The sequence below is a fragment of the Plectropomus leopardus genome, chromosome 14 (assembly GCF_026936395.1).
Source record: "Plectropomus leopardus strain MGB_pleo_1.0 chromosome 14, ASM2693639v1, whole genome shotgun sequence".
NCBI lineage: Eukaryota > Metazoa > Chordata > Actinopteri > Perciformes > Serranidae > Plectropomus > Plectropomus leopardus.
The window spans coordinates 15,804,328-15,825,835 of record NC_142189.1 but is presented as its reverse complement, the minus strand read 5'-3'; the positions used below and the strand labels follow the sequence as shown (position 1 = coordinate 15,825,835).

Sequence of the window (21,508 nt, the reverse complement as noted above, 5' to 3'; positions counted from 1 at the left end):
GAATTGGCTTGAGTAAGCAATTAATGCATTTAGTTAAAATGAGACAAAAAATTCAGGTTAAATTGGACATTTTCATGTTTTTACACTACCAGAAGCCTTAAAATAATGACTTATGCTTTAGCGTGCCACCCTGTCTTAATTCAGACATTTTTTTGTATTTTTGACACTTAAAACTATGGTGCTGTGAGTCCATGTCAGCAACAATAGTCTAGAGTTGGCCATAATTGTTAGAGGAAAAGGGCAATAGGCATAGGTTCAAATATGATTTAATGACCTGATGACTGAGCTCTTCATTTGTTGAATTGTTTTAAAAAAACCTGAACTGTTCCATTTTACCTGAACATTTCTTTTGACTGAGGTTAGGGTTCGTGATGAATTATTAGTTATTATTAATTATTAAATGTCCCATATGACGTGACTTCACCCTGGTTATTATGGCATTAATGTGCTTGGCTGTTTTGCATGGATTTGTGCTTGCAATGCATCAGGTTTGTTGTATTGGTGGTATAATGCTTGCAGTCGTGCTGAAATTTTGGCATGTGACGTGATTCTGTTGGATAGAGATGTCTCAAAGGCCAGAGCTGGGCACTATATTGATATTATATCAATATTGTGATATAAGACTAGATATTGTCTTGGATTTTGGATATGATGATATCGTCATTGTTGTCTTTTCCTGGTTTTAAAGACTGCATTACTACATCTTTGTGTAAATATTTTGTGCACTATATAGTATCATTTCAATATTGATATTGAGGTTTTAAGGGAAAAAAAAATATTACGCTGGATGATTTTTTCCATGTCACACAACACTTGATTCTGTAGTTTGAAAGATGCGATGAAGTATAAATGAACTAAATTTGTGAACAGTACCATTGTGGTGGTGATTTCAAGTTTCCCATTCCATGGAAAACCTGGAAAAGTCATGGAATTTCTAAAAATAATTGAAAGCATTGGAAAAGTTACTGATTTTTGTTGTATGTTACATTCTTTCAGTATTTTTGCATGGGTCAATGTTCCATGTAATGTAACATAATGGCAAATTTATTTCCTGAAGCAGGTAACGTAAGCTCTAATAAGGATCGACGTGTAACGTTTGGTTTACCATTGCATACGATTCCTCATTTACTTCCTACATAACATAATTCTAGCTGAAATAATGTTTGAATAGAGTTTGAATCTGATATGTTTGAAAAATGCTGGCCAAGTGAAGCTAGGGAAAGAAGAAATTATTATAGAGTACTACCTAGGTCCTTAAAAGTCCTGGAAAAGTTTGCAATTGTCCGTGACAATGTGTAGGGATCCTGGCGAGGCTATGTGCTGAGGTAGATGGTTTGTTGTGGTATTGTTTGGATTGAAATGGTTGATGTGTTTAGCCAAACCCATGGTCCTGTGTGACAGGATTAAATCACCCATGCCTGGCGTGAAAGTATGGCAGTTGGGAATCACTGTTGAATAATACACACTAACATATGCACATACATACGTGAAAAATGTATGCGAAAGTGGTGCTTGCTTATCACTACAATATAGACGAACACATTTTTTCTGCCCACATGGAGCTGCTGGTGGCAGGTCATCAGTACCTTTCAAAAAACCTTTTTACATGATGTATGCACTGCATGTGCAGCTCTGTGATGCATTTTTATTATAAACATGAGACGGTGTAGGGCGTGTTGATATTCACTGCCCTCTGAGTGTGGTTGAAATGATTTAGAGTGACAGTAGTGCAGCTCGAGTCATTCAGTCATGCTAAAGTCATTACATCCATTTGCAGACGAGAGCAGCCGTAAAATTTAGACAAGAGAGAATGCGGCAGTGAGAGATTGCTATTGGACTCGCAGAGTCACAAATTGGATTGAGAAATTGAGATAAAAGAGAAAACAACCAATCACACAAACCTTTATGAAGTTCATTGTGATGAAGAACCTCTGATGCAAACACACACACACACACACACACAGTAGCAATGTTCACGTAAGCCCATGACACAAAGTCAACGGAGACTATGTGAAAGGCGGCATTTCTATTCTCTCTGTATGTGTGCAAAGTGTCCTTGAACAAAATTAAACCCTTCAGTAGCTGCAGATGGTCGACACCAGCTTTTCTTCTGTTTAAACAGACATTCACTAGTGTCTCATGGGAAAGCATGAAGAAAACTGTTCCTTAATTGCACAGTGTGTAAGACGCAATCACTTTCTCTGCTGCTGCATGTAAATTAAGTTAATGCTGCCTTGAGCACACAACAACACACTGTTGCTGGCATGTGGCTTCATATATTGCTTGCAATGTGCTTAAATGATTTAAACATGTATTCAGTGAATGCTGCATGTAAAAGCATGTGTGGATGTATTAATGTAGTAGTAGTAGTAGTGGTAATAGTAGTAGTAGTGGTAGTATGATCTTATGTCAAGGGCAAGTGGAGTGCCTGTGGTGGCCACTTTACAAAAGCTGATTATGACAGAAGACAGAGTAAAAAAGAGTAAAAGTTTAAGAGAGAAGCAATTGACAATATAGTCTCACAAAGGTCATTTTTTAAAACTTTTCTGAAGCGGTCAATCACATCACAAAATCCCTCTCAGCAGAGGTGAGATTGTCTTTTCAGATACTATTTCTTAAGGTCGAGAATGGTTTTTTTTTTCAATTAATTAGCCATGTTTTATATTGTTGAATTTCATATCTACATTTTGGTAACCTTAAAATATTGAACATTTCTTTTATCTAAAAGGAAGTTTAATTGATGATATAAGTTCAATATAACTCCAAGTAGTGATCAAGGTGAATCAGAAGCACTTAAAAATCTTGGACTGTGTAACATGAAATAGTCTCTAGTCACTACCACTCCTGGGTTTAGTCTATTTTGTGAACAAGTAACGTTAACTTTTGAGAATGTCCAGAACCAAATGGATGCAGGATATGTGAGGCAGCCATGCACACGCAAACATGTAGTTAAGTATATCTCCGGCTTAATCCTGTTTTCTGCCGCATTCATGATGTTGAACGTGACACATCAGATGAAAGCAGAGAGGCATAGGCCTACTTATTTTTTCCCACATTTAAAAAACACGGCAATTTTGATGGAAAAAGGGCATAATACCCCTCCTTGATCGTGGTGTTTTTGTGGATGTGGTGATCGACTCTTGACAACATCCTGGTGGGCATGAAACAACTCTGAAATGTGAAACACATTATCATCTTGGATTACGGGAACATCACAAGCGAAACAGCGTTTGCATAATGGTATGAGTGCACCTTATCCTGTAAAATAGCCTCATATTTTGAACACTGGAGTGATTGGCTTGAATGGCTCTTGTGTGATTGTTTCCTCCAACAGCCTGAGGGCATTCTTTGAATGTAAACCCATAATGATTGTGGAAAAAACGGAAATATAAGTTATTACACTATATTACTTTTTTTTCCATTGCCTAAGGCTTCAGGTTTTATTCTGCTTCTGAACAGTTGTGACTGTTTGCTTCACATGAACAACAACTGTGTGAAGGGCACCATGTGCAGTGTTTTTCACAGAGTTATTGATTCAGTTCATCAGTGATTTCTGAGGCCTTTAGTGCAGTTTATTCTTTTTTTGTAGTTTGAACCAAAGATCTGACCTCTGTGGGACATGATTAATAATGCACACGCTTATGTTCATAAGCAATGGGGGTTTTATCCCAGGAAAGAATATACTGTATATCACAAGAGGCCTCCAGGGCCGTTTTAACCTTCTCAATCACAAATTAAAGAGCTGCAACAGGCACAAATGCAAAGCATAAGGACATGCTTATATGTGGCCAAGAAAAATGGAAATAAATCTGCTTTGGAAAGAAAAACACAAAAATGGCTGCGGAATGACCCCAAGTTGTAGCTGACGTAATACCAATATCACATATAGAGGCAAAAACTAAGACAAAACTCAGACAGAATAAGAGGGATGAGACAAGATTATTAAGGAATTATTGAACTGATATAAAGAGGGTCCTCACATAAAACTAGGAAAGACACAGATGCTTCTGAATTTGGTGCTACATGACCAAAAAAATAGAGAAAAAGGACTTTGCCATTGTCTTTTTTTCCAAAAGGTAGAAAATCTACAACTATGCACTGTGCCTACAAGACCAATAAGCACTCCAGCCGTGGTCAATATTTGATCATCGCTAGTTTTACTGTTTGATCTCAGTTTCTACGGCCTCTGTTTTCACTGTGCAGGAAGCAGTATTGCGCCTACTTCCTTTTCACAAACTCTCGCTATTGGAATGAAACAATGCATTAAATATGGCTCTGAAAACATTTTAGGTGAGAAATTGGCAGTGCAGTAACAGATCTTGATTGATATTCAGTGGGAACTGCCTGGTTTTACCATTTGATTGGATTTCAGCCTGAGTGTGAGGAACAGACAGAGGGGTGGGTCTTTCTCTTGATCTGCGTCTAAAGTCTTCGTATCCACAGCGGTGGCATGGGTGGCGGGCAATACGAAAATGCATATGCATGCACTCTGTAGTTTTAGCCACAGCCTGAGAGCCAGCAAAACTTGACATAAAATACATCATCCGGTGTCATACGTCATCCCTGTTATGAGAGGAGGATAAATGAAAATACAAGAAATGCCTTTGTGTGTCCAGCGGTATCATCACAAGCAAAAAACAGGAGAAAGAGGCTTTAAATGATTTTGCATTATTCCCTCATCATTTGGCATCATTGATTTCTTTTTTTTAATGCGCTCATGAGTTCCTCTGCAGCTCCAATGATTATGCAACCTGATTTTTCGCAGTAGGGTAAAGAGCAGTAGCTGTGCAGGATTATCGGTGTTGACGAACAGAAGCTATTTTCAGTATTTTTCTCTGTAGAACAATAAACAAGTGCTGCATATTGATTCTTTGTTGGCATTTGTCTATATCTGCAAACACAGAGGCATTATAGGTGATATTACATCTAAAAGAAGTGATGCATTCAATTGGTTTCTGTGAATAAATACCTTGGTATATGCTGTAGAAAAGTGCCCTAAATGGTTGATCTTCAAATGAGAAGGCATTTACCCTGCAGCTATGTGAAACAAGTGCAATTCACGTGGAGTTAATTCTTTTTTTTTTTTTTCTGAGAAATCTGGAACGCTTTCCTGCTGCCTATTTCAGTCTCTTTCAGACTGAACGAGGCTTTAAAACTGGCATTTGGACAAGTACTAAGGTATGTGTCTGTCCTACCACAGCAGACCTTTCAGCAGCACAGCACGTAAGCCATTCAGGCTTCAGATGCAGACATCCACCTCCGAGCACACACACACACACACACACACACACACACACACACACACACACACACACACACACACACACACACACACACACACACACACACACACACACATACTGATACTGATGGAGCTCATCCAGAACAAATTCCATCTCTAATGAATCAATCTGAACCCTGCAATGTGAACTGTAAAATTATAAATACTTTTTTCTTTTTTCGTAGCTTTGAGGAGGCTGTTGTGCTTGTGTGAAATTACCTGTAATGAGACAGATGTTGAGTGAGGACACATTTCACACCAGTGTTTTGACAAACCACCATTGTTATCATGAAATTTTGTGCAGACAAGTTGAGGAAAGTCAAAACACAAGAGACATTTCTGCACGTACTGTATTTTCAGGTGATATTGTGTGTATGCCATACATAAACAGTCTTGAGAGATTTTGTGGGATAAACAACAAGCACAAATATGCATTCATCACCTCCTACTCTCCAACTCCTCAACATACATACACACACTTGGGAATATGAGCAAGATATGAAATTGCTCTAAAGAAATCTGTCAATGCAAGAATCCCCCAGAGCGTGCTGGTTATCCATCGCTGCGAGAGCGCAATGGAGTGCAGACAATCCCTGCGCCAGCTCTTTTTATACGGTTCCTGTACACCAGGGTCATAATAAGCCACAGCAAACATAATGATCTTCCTCATAACTTCCAGCCATCTGTTTTCTGCTCAAGCGGCTCATATTTGTGTCCGGTGGATGAATAAGGGCTTCAGGTGTTTTCCTGTGTTAACATCAATCTATACCTCATGAGCATGAAGAGTGAGGCATCTTTTGAAAGCTGGAGTTGAAAGAAGTTCAATTTCTTAAAAGCTCAACATCATTTGAAGCATTATATTTGCATAACGTCCCAAGTCTGTGATGGATTCTGGCAGCAGATAGATTATTCAAAATTATTTGTGTGCAGCTGTTGCTGTTGAACATAATGTATATGGCTTATTATATTTAACCAAATATAGCAGTACCAGTGATTGCTGAAAGGATTTAAAGTCCAGGTGAAACAGCATTTCGTATCCAGCTTCAGTATCATGATGCGTTTCTGATTGAAACACAGTAGGCAGGTGAGATCGATGTTATGGATGTTATGATATTGTTGGTGTTGTGAAATGTTGTCCATAAAATATGCCAGAGTGCTGGCAAGTAATTGCCTTGCCACCTTTGTAAGCTATTTTTTTGTCATGGAAGCTTAATTTCTTTTTTCACAAAGTAATCCATATTTAACTTTGTTAAAATCACAGTGCTTTCAATTTCTAATACCGAACGCTGTAGTGGATTCTGATTTGTCTCAGAATACTGAAAGTTCAGCAGAACTGTTTATTTATTCAGAAAGTCAGATGAAAGAAATGCTGTTTGAGATATTGCATTGAGTTACAGAAGCTTGTGGATGTGACGTCGTGACTTCTCTATTCTGTTTAAAAACGTCACATTACTAGAGCTAAAGATGCTCTAACTGCTGTTTAACTATGACTTTAAGGCATTAGAAATCCCACCAGACAGTAGACTGTATCTGTATTCAAAACCTGTATGGGGTTTTAATTAGATTAGATGCTGAGGCACCAGAGGAGAAGAGGCACATTTCATTAACAAACCAAATACAGCAGCGAGAGCTTTCGCAGGGCTTTTGCAGTTTAATGAGAAGAGTTTAACCGACTTCAAGCTGCAGACAAACAGGGTTTTTATTTCTGTTCACCGGATAAAACTTGTCAGGGATTCTTAGATGACACATACAGAGGCAGAGAGAGACGTTTGCATACAGAAACCCACACAGTGATGAACATCTCTAATGAGGCTGTGTTGGAGAACAGCGGTGTATCCTTGTACCAGGAGCAAGATGCTGTACTCCCACGTATCCTCCTGCAAGCTGGCAAAAATCAGTTTAAAAAGTACATTCTCCTGGTTATTTTTCCTCATTTCTAACAAATGGGTACATGATATCCATGAGCACAGATAAGGAAGAGGGGCGCTCCGGGGATCATAAATTGCTCATGATAATCAGTAATGGCACTGTACTGCGTTGTACATTCAGTATTGATTTTCTCTCCTGTAACACGGCGTACTGAATCGTATCCAGTAATATTTACATCTCCCCTTGACGATGGTGGTTGTACGAGCGAGTCGTGTCTCTATCACCAGTGTGTACTGCAGTACAGTCACAGGGGACCCTCTGCTTTTTCCATTTTCTAGCAACCTCCATTAATCAATTCTTTAATAAGCTCATGGCTTGTCCGTCCAAAGCCTTCAAGAACTACTACTTTACTCTTCTCTTTGCACCTTTTATCCTACTTTCCCCTTTTCTTAGTCTTTTCCGATGTTCTTTTTACTCACTTCTACTTCTTTTTAATGATTAAACTTTTGAGAAAAAAAGGGTACTATTTGACACTGGACTAGAAAAAGCACAGACAGAGCCCACAATGTTGTCATGGATCTATTGAACTTTTTTGATCATTTACTCTTAAAGCAATGACAGTGTGGGCGCTAATGGGGCGTTTCCACCAGCAGGTTGGTTTAGTTCAGTTTGGTACGCACTTTTTTGTGATTCCATTATAAAAAGTCGTGGATGGTACCTTTTGGTACCTTTGAAACCGTCCTCATTTTTCATCACCTCTCTGCTTTAGGTACCTACCAGGCAGATCTGGTAGTAAAAGGTGGAGCAAAAACTATGCAGTCGCTTCATTGGTCAGTAGAGAATCAACACTGTGCTCAGGGCTGAGCTGAACTACGCTAGTATACTGTAACTATAAAATCAAAGGATGTGTTCCAGCCTCCAGCAGCAGCAGCTATAAATAATAATAAAATTATAAAAATAATAAAAATAATTTAATTCACTGGGCCGACTGCCAGCAACTTTTAAGGTGGAACTTTTACTTTTAATGTGACTCAATGCGTAACATGTCCTTATCATTCATATGCAAACCTTACTTCTTGTTGTTAATGGCTAATAAAATATTATATATCTAATGCTTTATTGATTATTTATAAGCTAAACATAAGAACACCATTTGGGTTGCCAGGTTGCTCTCAGTCTTACTGAGAAAAACGTGGTGGGATTTTACTATCTGCTATAGCATACCCCATATATAGAATAGTATTATTTATCCTGTTGTGCATTAACCTTTACGAGGCCATAAGTCTTTTATCACAACTTAGAAACACTCCCAGTTTTTTAATGATCATTTTATTGTTTTTGTTTGACACCACTTTGGAAAAGTACTAAAAACTGCCGGATTCTGTCGCTGACATTAAGGTCTACTTTGTGGGTGTTATTAGATCTGTAGTGAACACGATCACAGCTAAAATGCTGTGATGGAGACACTGAACCCTGAACAGCCTGAGGCACGCTGCACTGCCAGCCATCCAGAGCGCTGTTAACCAATGTGTGTTTGATATGTGGAGGGCAGTGAGTGCAGCTATGAGGTATGTTTGAGAAAAAGAAAGTCATTTTAAAACTTATTTCCAAACTTTCTGTCAGCTTTTATAATGCGCTTCGACCACTCTTGGTATCTAACGGGGTAGAGGTGGATTTAACAAACAAGAACAAACAAGAAACCTAACATGGTTTCTCTTCGTTTTGTTTCTTACTTCTTTTTCTTTCTCCTTTTTTCTTTGATGATGGTGTCTAAATTGTTCTCCTGGTTGCTTCAAACCTCATTAAAAACCCAGTATTGTGTATTTGCAGAGCAGCAACTCTCCTCTATCTTTGCCTCTTTTCTTCTTATGATCAGGAGAGACATAGTGTGTGAGCAAAAGGGAAAGACAAAGAAATATTTGAAGTGTTCATCCTAAGGTAATTTGGACTACTGTGTGAATGAGAGTCAGTAAATTATTGAGGAAGCCAATTACCTCCCCACATCAAACCGTTTAACAGCATTGCCTTTTCCCTGGCTGGTAATACAGATTTAACTTTTAACATCAAGAGAAAATGGTGTGGATTTTGTGACAGTAAGGTTCCAGTATGTATATTTGTCCAGCTTTTCCACACAATACCTTACAACTTCTGTTTAAAAATGTTTCCAGGTCGTTTTCTCACTGAATTTGACAATTACAAATAGACAGAAAGAAAGCCAGAGCTTTTGATGTCGACAATCTTCTTTTTTACCTTGACCACATAGAAGCTTGCGTTCTACTGAAAGTGTGAGAGGCTTTGAAAAAATAATATTAAAATCTTATGAGGAAAACTGTTTTCATTATTGCAATAACCCCTTTTTCTTGGAATGGTGAGAGCACTTTTTTTCATGGTTTATTTTGCACAAATAGTTTAAGCAGTGGATCGAAAAAACTTAAATTTTACTTTGAGTTGATGTTAATGATCAGTACAAGCTGAGAAAACTATGAATCTATAGGTTGGAAAAGTGATGGTCTTGGAATAAAAGGCAAGCTACTGCTGGCATTTGTTGACCATGTTTTAAAATGAACATTCAGTTATCTTTTCTGTGGTGTTTGTCCTCTCTAATTTTTGTTTACTTCAATGAAAACTCTATTGTTTTATGATCAAAATGCTAAATGCTTGACTGTTTTTTATGAGCTCAGTCTTTTTGTAAAGTGAGTTTATGCTGTTGGTTTTCTCACCTAAAATGCATCCTCATTTTCACATTTTCAGAATCGCTTTGAAAAGGTGTCACGATGCAACACATTTTCAGAAGCAATTCATTTGCCTTTATTGATAGGACAGCTCAGATAGATAGGAAACATGGGAGAGAGGGAGGGGGAGGACATGTGGCAAAGGGCCACAGGCCAGAATTGAACCTGGGCCGCTATTGAGAATTCAGTCTATATGGGGCATGCACTCTACCTGGTGAGCCAGAGGTTGCCCCAAGATTACAAAGGTTTTACAAAATACATTACCATGCCTTGTGCATTCTGATCAAAATCGATCTTTGAAAGTAAGACGCTCACTTACATAACATAGATTTACACCGACCTTCAAAATCCTTTAGTCTTAAAAGTCTAAGAATTGGTTTTTGCTCAAATTATTTCTTCCATGAATCTGCAGCATTCAGCTTATTTTCCATTTATTCTCAGTTTACTGCAAGTATTTCCCTCTTCAGAGAGGGCCAAGACAGGACTGCATCCCCATTATACCCTCTAAGCTAGTAATTGAGCCACATGCTTTTTCATTGCAATAGATCTGTGCATTTGAGGGCATAATGAGGGAAACAATTGTCCAGGGTAACACTGTATGCAGATGACTTCCTCTTGCATCCTAAATTTCTATCGACAAATGATAATCTGTCAACCCAGCTATACAAATGATGCCATCTTCAAAAATTCCTTGAGGAAGAGTCTTTCTCTCTTGACAGACATTTATTAGACTTATTTGTCAAATTTAAGCTTACCTCTTTGATATATAAATGTATAAAAACCCTCATTAATGCATCAGCCTCATTAACGTGATCAAAAATACAACCGTAATGATCAGTATAAAATATCCATTGTGTAAGATATACTCTATGTAATACAAGCTGAATTGTCTCCCTGAGAAGCTCCTATAATAAAATAAATGCACATACAGTGAAGAGTAACCCCCCCCCCCCCCTTTTTTTTTTTACCTCAGGGACAAGATGAAACAATCAGAGAGACATGTATGAATGCTTACCTATCTCAGAATTTATTCATGATGTTCCCCTGAAAATGCCTAGGAATAAATCACTTCTTTCCCAGAGACCTTTCTCCTCTGGCCCCTGTCCCCCCTCTCCTGAGTTTTCCCTGAGAGTAGGACGAGCTCACAGAGAAAGAGAGAGAGAGGGCAGCAGAGAGAAAATGAGAGAACTCATTGCCCTCGGAGGTGGAATTAGTTATCAAACTCAAGAGTACAGTGTGTTTGCTCAGTGATGCATTAGCAGGTAGATGATGATTAACTTCTCTTTAAGTTATGGACATAAATATCTAGATGTAGAGCGTTCTTGTGAGAGAACAGGAACAAATAGTTTAGAAAAAGGAGACATAGACTGTTTAATTTGAATTTAACCACATGATGGGGGCATTTCTGCCATAAGTGGAGACAATCTATGACTCTATGATGAAGACCCATGACTTCAGTGAAATACCACACTATAAAGATACTCCATTTAAAGCAAAAGTCCTGCATTTGAGGTAAAATAAGGACAATTTGCAGTTTTATAGGGGTTTATATTTCGAACTGTATCTTGGCTTCTCTGCTAGTGGACTGAGACCTTGAAATTGTAGTTTTCCACTTTTGCTTTATGTGTGAATCAAGAGCCAGGCTGGCTGTTTCCCAGTGTTTCCAGTCTTTATGGTAAGGTAAGCTAACCACTTGCAGGCTCTGGCTTCATATTTAGCCCCTTTGCTTATATGAGAGTGGTATTGAACTTTTAATCTTAAGTGACGTTCACATGTACACAACTGTCACAGTTGTAAGATCATTGGACTTTTTACATTATGCAACTTGTTGTCTTGTAATCGGTAGTCTTGAAGTTGTGGATGTTTACACCACATGACTGACTGGCCCCAGGGAGACACACACAACAAGATTTTTCACCAGGAAGAATCCTTGAAGAGTATATCATGTAATGTGTGGGTTGAACCACAACTAGGCTTCATATTTAGCTACTTAGTTTTGGGGTGCTACCAGAAATGATCAATGTCAAATAGTGACAAAGCAGCTTCGGAGTAAGTTTTATGCTAGTAACTATAAGAAACATAGCATGCAATAGTCCACCTTCCACACTTTCAAATTCAAATAGACGTTATTAGCATGACCATTAAAAACGTAGTATTGTAAAGTCACATTGTACTAGTTGGTTTTAAGGGAAAGTGCAGTTTTTAAAATGCAGATAATAAAAAATGTTAACGTTGAAGTGCAAAAACAACAGCCACGTCAACAACACTATCTAACGTAGGCTTGTGTGTGTGTGTGTGTGTGTGTGTGTGTGTTGTAGGACTGTTATAAATGAAAGGCAGAGTGTGAGTTGTTAGGAGATGAGCCCCAGCTGTTATGAGTTGTTGTGTTGGTTTTCTCCCTTTCTTCTCTCTATTTCTCTCAAAGACACACACACCTTGGAGAGTGCTGCAGCGCTGCTTGTCTCTTCCTGTTGCCAGTGTCTTATGCTCTCATTGGCTGAAGTTTGCCAACAGAGTCTTCAACAGGTCCGGATATTTAGTAGATGTCTGGGGACGGTCTGTGATGCTTCAGCGAGCCTTTCAACTCACGTATTTGAACAGTTCACTCATAGCACTCCAGTGTCAATTTGAGGGCGCTGAGCCAACGCCAATTGGCCTCTGATTTGGGGCTTTTGTCGAGGAGTTTCAGAAACTGTCTGCGAGTGGAAAATCAGGGATATATTCGTGCAGTGTGAACTATGCATAACTCAGCAAGAAAGCATATATATTCTATATATATCTATATGGTGTATTAGCTCTGATAAATAATATTTAAGTGGCAGTTTACTGTTTTAATTGGTCAAGATGGAGCTCATTTAACTATTTATATTAAAATATTAAAAGTTACCAGTAATTATAGCTGATGAAGTAAATATACCGGAGTAAAAATTACAATATTCCATCTGAATTGTTGTAGAGTAAAAATATAAAATATTGCAAACTAAATAATACATTTATCTTGTTACAGCGCACCGCTAATTCCCAATCCATATGTCCCACTGCTGTCAATTCGTCTTCATTACGGTATTTGAAGCCAAAGGGGCGAGGGAACCTTTTAGAACTAAAAACGTCTTAGTGACTCCATTTGGGGAGATGCAGGGTTCAGGGTGTCCGGTCGTGTCAAGAAAAGCCCCCTCTCCTCGGCCCACCGGTGTCCTGTGGTATATACCTCCAGTAACCAATTAGGAAGAATCAGGAATGCATCATTAAGTTAGTGAGAGGCCATCTGTATGACCGCCTTTTCTGTCCTGGCCCTTGTTGGATTCAATTACCACAGGTGGACGGGGAGTTTGGCGCTTATTCAAACACAGATTGTAGGTGACAGAAGGACAGAAATGAAGCAATCGTGCAGGTTTTCAAGGTAATGGAAGCAGCAGATAATCCGATGTGTGTCAATGTGTGACTTGTTGCCTGTACGATGCTTAAAATTCCCAACATCTTTTCCATTTCCTCACTGTCTACAATCCACTTTCCTCTTTGTCACCGTGTGAGAGGAATCTGAGTTGGATCTGTGAGAGTCAAATGACATGAAAAACAGATCTTTAAAACCTGGGAACACTGGTGGGAAAGTGTAAGCCTGGGTGAGAAGTAGAGATGGAGGCAGAGGATGTGCTTGCATCTGTGAGCCCACAAGAATGCATATGTATTACATATGGCAGGAATACACATTTGTATTCTCACATCCTCCTCCAGTGTTTTTCTCACACTGGCAGACATGCATGAGAAAGCACAGTTAACTTCTATGTTTCTCCAACCTTTACTATTTACATTTACATGCTGTCCATCCCTCTTTTCTCATGCATTATGTCATTATTTCTGTGCTGCCAGTCTTTTCTATATGGATTTCCTCTGAGACTTTGATACTCGACTCTAACAAGCACACAGGCACTAACAGTATGCCAGCCAGCAGCTCCCTGTAGGCCGACGCCGGCTGAGGTCAGAAACAAAGAGAACATCACAGTTTGTGTTGCCTCGAAAAAGACAAGCAGGAATACAATACACGCACGTCATAACGACTGAGTCATTGAATGATATATATGAGATGAGATGCTCATGCTGGCAAACAAACTTTAAATCACTTGTTAGATTTTTGTTACAACATGCAATTCAAGTGCAGATGTTAACAAAGTGTTGAACAGCTCTTCACGCTTGTCCCGACCCCTGAATGCAGCCCAAAAACCATACAGCTGTGCTTCATAGACTCTCATGCAATCGTTTCACATTTTCATCATTTTCAGGATGGTTTTTGGTAGGGATGTGCCGGTGTCCTCGAGTACTCAAGTACTCATTTGGACTTCAGTAGTACTCGCCAGCGCCACTCCCACATTTTTTACTGTTCAAAATACATTAAATCTTATTTCAATTTAGAGATATGTGCAGAGTTTTGAATCTGCTCAGCACCTCCTTGCCCCACTGCCCCCCACCCCCCGTGTCTCACTCTCTCAGTTTATTAACATTGCTACTGTTTGGGGATTTGGTTAGTCCGTCTGCACACACATAGTTTGTTGGGAGTGTTAAATGGCTCGATGTGGTGATAGCAGGGTGTTAACAGGGTGTTAGACTGACATGGAGAACAGTCTTTCAGTGCTGCGTTTAACCTGCAATGCCAGCAACAGAAAGTGTGCTGATTTTTCTTATGTTTACTTTCACTTTATAGTTTATAGGCTAACTGAAGCCTAGTTGTTCAATAAATGAATTTCAGATTGCATTTCTTTTCCGTTCTTGGCTGATTTACATTCCTACTCTTGAGTTTGATTTTTTTGCTAGTACTCTTGCACCTGGAGCCACATCACTTTTCTTGTGCTGCTTTCAGACTCCTGTTCAGTGTTCATACCTTTAAAACCTGAGTTAACTGATGCGGTTTACTTAAAAAAAACACAGAAAAAAGTCAATGAGCAACTTTGTAAGAAGTGTTCCATAAATTGCAAGAAATGCAAGATTTAGAAAATTATTTTGAAAAAGCAAGAGGAAAATATCTAGGGAAACACTATATCATTATCATAATCAAATATTTACAATTATGTTTCGAAACAGTTATCATTTTTAAAGGTTTTTTTCTTGTATTTTTTTTACTTTCTCTCCCTCTCTCTCTCTCTCGCTCTCTCTCTCACTGTCTCTTCTAGTTTCTTTCTCAGTTTCCTCCTTTTTTCAGGTAATTTTCTTGAACGTTTTTACTAATGTCTTGCTTATTCTTGGGTCATTTTCTTCTTTCATTGTTCATTGCTCATGTTTTTCAAACATCAAGCCAATTTGCTCAGGTCTAGAAGGGTTGCATTGACCATCCCTAGTTTTTGGTTTTTGAGATTGTCATGGTTAAACATTGTTCCTTGGGCAATTATAATTATGATACTCTTTACCTGAAAAGGTTGGAAGGAGATCGTTGCATTTCTTCAGTCATATACTTGAATATGACAAAATACAGCTAAATATCTAAGTCAACTAAAACACTCTTAAATGTAGCCTCCTCCATAACATCCTCTGCACTTATATTTTGGATACTATTTTCACTGTTGGAAATGTAGCTAGTTTACAAGCGAAGAGAACAAGCAATATCTGTTTTTGAGCACGCCCTCTGGCTAACCACAGGAGTCTGAAATAGCCTGTAGTTCATTCTGCATCCAATTATGTTACTGTCATGTCAAATGAAGGCACGGATTCTGCAACTGCCAACTCAGCTCTCTTCGTCAATATATCACGCACTGAGTAATTGATTGCTCCAATCAACTATATTTACCGTCAACAGAGATTAAACATCAAAAAAGGCTGTATAGATGCTATATTTTCTTTTCTTTTCTTTTTTTTTGACTTTTCACAGTCACTTCTTGAGCATTCAGTGCTCTGCAAGGAAGAAAATGCTGACTAGCACTTGCTACACAGGCACTGAGAACTAGACACAACCTTTGGGAGTTTCCTGCAAGTCAACAACTCAACTTGCAAAAACTTTCCACAAATAACCACCAGCACCAGTTATTTTAGAGGCACGGCCTTGAATTGTCTCCTTTGGGTTAACTCTAACATCAGCGTCAGGTCTTTCCCTTCCCGGCTTCATCCACTGGAACTATTGATGTTTATCTTTCCTTTTTCTTCTGCTCTATGTCAAAGGCCCCCGAAGACATCAAAAGCTCAGGTGAAAGAAGATGAAATGGGGGATAAATCTGAGGTGATATTGTGTGTGTGTGTGTGTGTGTGTGTGTGTGTGTGTGTGTGTGTGTGTGTGTGTGTGTGTGTGTGTGTGTGTGTGTGTAAGGGAAGGAGCGGAGAAGTAAAGGGAGAAAGCAGGGTGCTCTAGGCATCAGCGGAGACTTTAATCATCAGCTGCAAGGTGGGAATTCAGGGTGGGCCTTGAATAGATCTATTGTTCATCTCTGGGGGGTCCGAGCATTAACAAACAAGAGGATGACGGCAGGTGCAGGTAATCGCACTGTCTTTTATGGTTTTCTTTCACTCTATCAGCCCTCGGAAAATCACTGACTGTACATGCACAGGAGCTGTGATGACTGATGGCTTCAATCAGAACTAATGACCGCTTCTGCAAAAAAGAAAAAGGACGTTTGTTCCTACACTGCACTGAAAAGCCCAACCTTCATTTGACTTAATAAAGCAAATTACCCCAATGCTTTATTATTTGCCTTTGAACAAATCCACGGAAATAGTACACATCCAGTCTGGCTCCTGAGTATACTAATTCTCCCTCAGCTCTGTTACTTGACAGTATTTGAAGGGGATGAGCTCAATTTAAAGCTGTAATCCATTGTCAGTTTAAAAGATGAAAAATCCCTTATTAACAAATGGTCTTTTCTTCCGTTGGACAAAAAGACAACTGGAGACTAGTGAGAGAAAAGGAGGAGAAAACCGATGTAGCGTTCCATTGTTTGGCTTTTTTGGATTTGCTGGCCTGCAGAGACAGAAATGAGATAGAAGTGAAGGCTGTTTTGGTTCACACGGTGTCATCTTATTGTTTTCAGGCTTTTGCTTAAGGTGATACATTGATGGTTGTTTCAGAAAAGTTTGACTATAGTGCATAGATAAGGAGTTTGTTTGTTTATGCCGGGGGAACTCGTCTTTACTGGCCTTTATAAATCCAGGCTACCAAGTCAAGAAAAACATGGTCATTTACAGCAAAGCTTTTGTTTGTTTTGTTGTTTATGTGTATTATTTCACCCATATTAAAGATGCAGAAGAAAAATGTGTTTGCTAGATTTCAGAGCAGGATATCACTTTCTTGTAGGACTGTTACATCCAAATTACAAATGTTTTTCAAACATTTTTGTATTATCATTTTGTATTATCTAGAATACAGAATACTGATAATTTGGTTTTATTTGGCCATGAGTAAATGAGTATAAATAATGAATTTTAAGAGCAAACATCCGTATTCATACATTTATGAAAAACCTGGAAAAGCCATGGGATTTACAATAGCAACTGCCAGGCTGGAAAACGTTTGGGGAAGTTTCATCTTCAACATGATCTAGCCTTCTCTCAAAGGGGAAAGTAAAAAAAAGTTACTTTTTAAAGAATTTAACTAGGAGCAACTCATTCTACTAGGAAGCTTTGTGAGTACAGCCTCAGGCTGTTGCTGCTGTGCGAATTAACTCCCATTATCAACATTTTGCCCCTGTAAATAAGGTGACACACCGCTAATAGCTGCAGTAGCTCCACATCCATCAAACAAGGGACCATTTTGGGTGCTGTGTCCAGTAACAAAGCCCCACTATGGGTGCTAGAGGTGCCTAATTTTCAATAATGTTATTTCCACAAGTCATGTGAAAACACAAGCCAGCTTTTTTGGGTCATGAGTTCCCCAAAAAACGGATAGCTCCCAAAATTGCATGTGGAGAATGCAAGTGTACTTTTGGACCGGCTCCTTAAATACATTTTGACATGGATTTTATTCTTATTTTTCATGCAACGTTATACACAGATGTTTCAGAGAATGTCTATGAAAATTTACCTTTAAGGCACGGTAAAGTTATAGTTACAGATGTGTCTGAACCCTAAAATATTCATCAGTGTTTGATGGAGGCTGTGTTTACTTTCCCCAAAAACTTTTTTAAAGTTTAATTTGTTTTTCACAATATCTACATTGATACTCTAACAACTGTGTGTCTAAAATCAAGAAATCTTTATGGAAAATATTGTATACTGTATTAGAAAGTATATCTGTTACTGTGTCACAGTCTCCCTGCGATACGTCAAGCTGTCAACTTCTTCTTCTTTGCTGCGGTGTGTGTATTGGGTGGATGAGCTAATACGTTGTTGTGCTCCTGTGATGAAACTTATTTATTCAAGCTACAGACAAGACGAGAGAGGAGTTAAGAGAGAGGCGAGATGAGGTGAGAGAAAAACAAATTCGGACCATTAATCATGACAGCTGATTGTGGTCTGCACGGTGAACATCTCCTATTGCTTTCCTGTCTCTGACATTCTCATTAGCGCCGTTCTCTCTTGTCTGTCTTTCTCTCTCTCACCATCTTCCTCTTACCGTCTTGTTTCTCTGTATGTGACTTGATTTAGAAAACAGCAGCGACACCGAGCCACATTATCTATTTCTTCCAGCAGAAAAAACTACTCAACCCATAATACAATAAATCACTGTCAATAATGCAGTAGTTAAAAGGTAATTGCACTCGGCTGGCAGGACTTTGGATGTCATCTGCATCGGCGCAAATGATAGAGACTCAATTGCTGAAACTAGAGTTGGTGTCAACAAGAAAAAGCTTTGATAGTTTTGAAGCGCACACAGCATACCCCGGAGCAAGACAAGGTTGAGTGTGAGATTAAACACAGCAATCTACAAGACAGGGTAAAATCTTGAGCGTGAAATGTGTGACTTGATTTACTTTTAAAGACGTGTGAATGAAAAATCTCATAAACTTTTATGGAAAAAAGAAGATAAACTCTGGAGGCATATTTTTTTCCAAATGGGTTAAAACCCAATTACTAGTGTAGCATCTGAGTGCAATGAGTGCTTGTAAACATGACCAACAAATTTTTGCAATTGGTGACCAGAAGTGCACTCTGGATGCAGCACAGCGCAAAATGGGAAAGAGGCCAACACAGGGTAAAAACATTAACATGTGCGAGACCTTTAAAAATGACAAATAACATTAACTCATTTTATCACAAGCCTCACAGTTTTATGAATGCCAGTGAACTCCAGTGCTCTGTTTCTCAGCTCTTGCATGCTCTCACATAGCCTGTGAGTATAGTGTTTGTTGTGTTAAAGAAAAAAAATGGAAAAGCAGAGTTGCAGGACATAAATATGCCATGTTATAAATATGGTTAGAATAGTAATTATGTAAATCAGCACCATACAGCTTTCTACATGAGTTTGTATGAAACGGTACCATCATCTCATTAATTGATGCCTCAGTGAGAAGCCATATCTGTTTTTTTTTTTCAGTTTTAGATTTTGAGCTCTATCTACCAGGCGCTTGGTCGTATGTGAGTGTCTGTGTGTATGTGTGTATCTCTCTGGAAGCAGTAGATCCACATACTAGTAGATCAATCAGCCTAATATTTTGTGTGCACATTTATGACTGTATGCTCATGGCTGCAGTGATTCACAATTGTAGAAATATCTGTTTTATTGTCTTTTTTTAAACCATCGTTAACTGCTGATTCCTCACTCCTCTTAACGGGCTGGTAGGGGCTGCGAGTTATTAACAAAATCACATTGCAAACAACAAGCCTGACCTTGTCTGTTGCAGGCCACATTTTGGCCTTTATTGTGGCTCAACTGACATCCATTTAACAGTTTGGTCTCATTTTGTAGCGGAGCATTTGCAGAATTATTCAATACCTGGTATTTTGTGATCAACTTAAGTTAGTCATAATACAAGATACACAAATTACAGTTTTTATTATCTTCGCTGCCATCTTGAGTGAGGAATTTGAGAGGGGCAAGTTCAAAGGGTGCAGCTGCGCAAGTGCATTGTCCTAAGTGGCCCGCTTATCTGCAGCTGCCTGGCAGAAATGTGCTTATACTGAGTGCACTTTTCAAGTTTGTATCTGCAATCTTAGAGGTGAGAGACATAAAAAAGAGAGATCCTGAAAAATACAACAATGATTAATATCTACAAATATCTATGCTCATGTTATAAAGATTGAACTGCCTGGACACTGACCCGGCTGCTTCAGTTTCTCTTTGTCATGAGGTTCCCAGTAAATTTGGGCCTTATTTGTTCGAAGTTGAAAGTTTTTTTTCACATCACCAAACTCTGCATTGCATTGCGTTCAGTTGTCCCTCACCACAAATATCCCAGTTAGAGTTGCATTCCTATTTCAGGAAGAAGCTGTAATTCCTTTTTATGTATGATGAAGGTTTTATATTTTAGGAGATTATGATATTTGTGCAATTTCTGTGGGCTACTTACAATTTTGTAAGGGAATGAAAAAAAAAGAGTTGGCATTCAGTCAGTCATGTGTGGCTAGCAGAGCAACCTAATGTGTAAGCAGCAAAACTGAGAATTTCATGTAGTGATCTCAGAGTCATGACGGGAAATATTATTTCAATTATCAAGAGGAAATGTGTTTGGAGTCACTACTAAAGTAGACAGGCAAAAAGAAGTGCAAAACTTGAAAATGAGCCTGTAAGTGAGAAATGTAAAGATGCATAAACTGTGACTGTATCATCATTTTTTACACAGATTACATTATACACAAGTTTGACAATGATATACAGGCTGGCTTGCACTGTATATTGAAAAGTGCCTGAGATACATGGAAACCGACTGTGAATCGCTTTACTTTTACATTTACCCTCCAGCATAGCAGCGTGTCTTACATAGAGCACATTTCCATATTTTCTATCATATAATTCAATGATTGAATCAGTGATATAGGGAAGTGTGTAAAAATAGCAAAAAAAAAAAGTAATCCAGCTTTCTATATCATTGCTGTCTAAGGAGAATGTTTCTAGGAGGTTGCATTTTACTGATATCCACCTCATCCCTTTACATACTCTCCTCTGCACTTCACCACTTCAGCACTTTCAGCACAAAAGTTGCAATGCATCTTTGGTGAAACAGTTCCAAATGCTTTTCTGGCATGTAGGGCAGTCTATATGGCATTAATAACAATAATGCATTAATTTGACATAGCGCATTTCACACACACAATTTCACAAGTGCTTCCCAGACCACAATAAAACAATATTAAAGCGTGATTTCGCCCCTGGAAGGGCACCTGAGGGGGCACTGCATCATGTTTCCTTCGCTGGAAATTCACCCTGGAGTTCACTGCATCACTTTTTTGAGCATCAGCAAACTGGAGGGAAGATGAAGGAAAAAGCTAAAGAATAATGATCTAAAAAAGTATGATCCCATTATTATTGTTATTATTATTATTATTATTATTATTATTATTATTATTATTATTGCATTAATACAAGTAAGGAAATATGTTCAGAAGTTTTTTTTTTTGTTTTGTTATGTATTTTTGAGAGTATTGTCAACAGACTTTTAAAGTTATTTTGCAGAAGCTGGGCCCTGGCCAAAAGTTATTGCTATTTGGGGGCTTCTGGCGTGGAAAACTTTGGGAACTCCGAGTCTAGAGGGCACTGCATTACGTTTTCTCTATTTTA

General features: G+C 38.6%; 1 protein-coding gene across 1 annotated transcript in view; it reads left to right on the top strand.

The window, feature by feature from the left end:
* Nucleotides 1-21,508, top strand: part of htr1d (5-hydroxytryptamine (serotonin) receptor 1D, G protein-coupled) — a 126,214-nt gene that overhangs the window by 871 nt on the left and 103,835 nt on the right. The gene's annotated exons all lie outside the window — the stretch shown is intronic.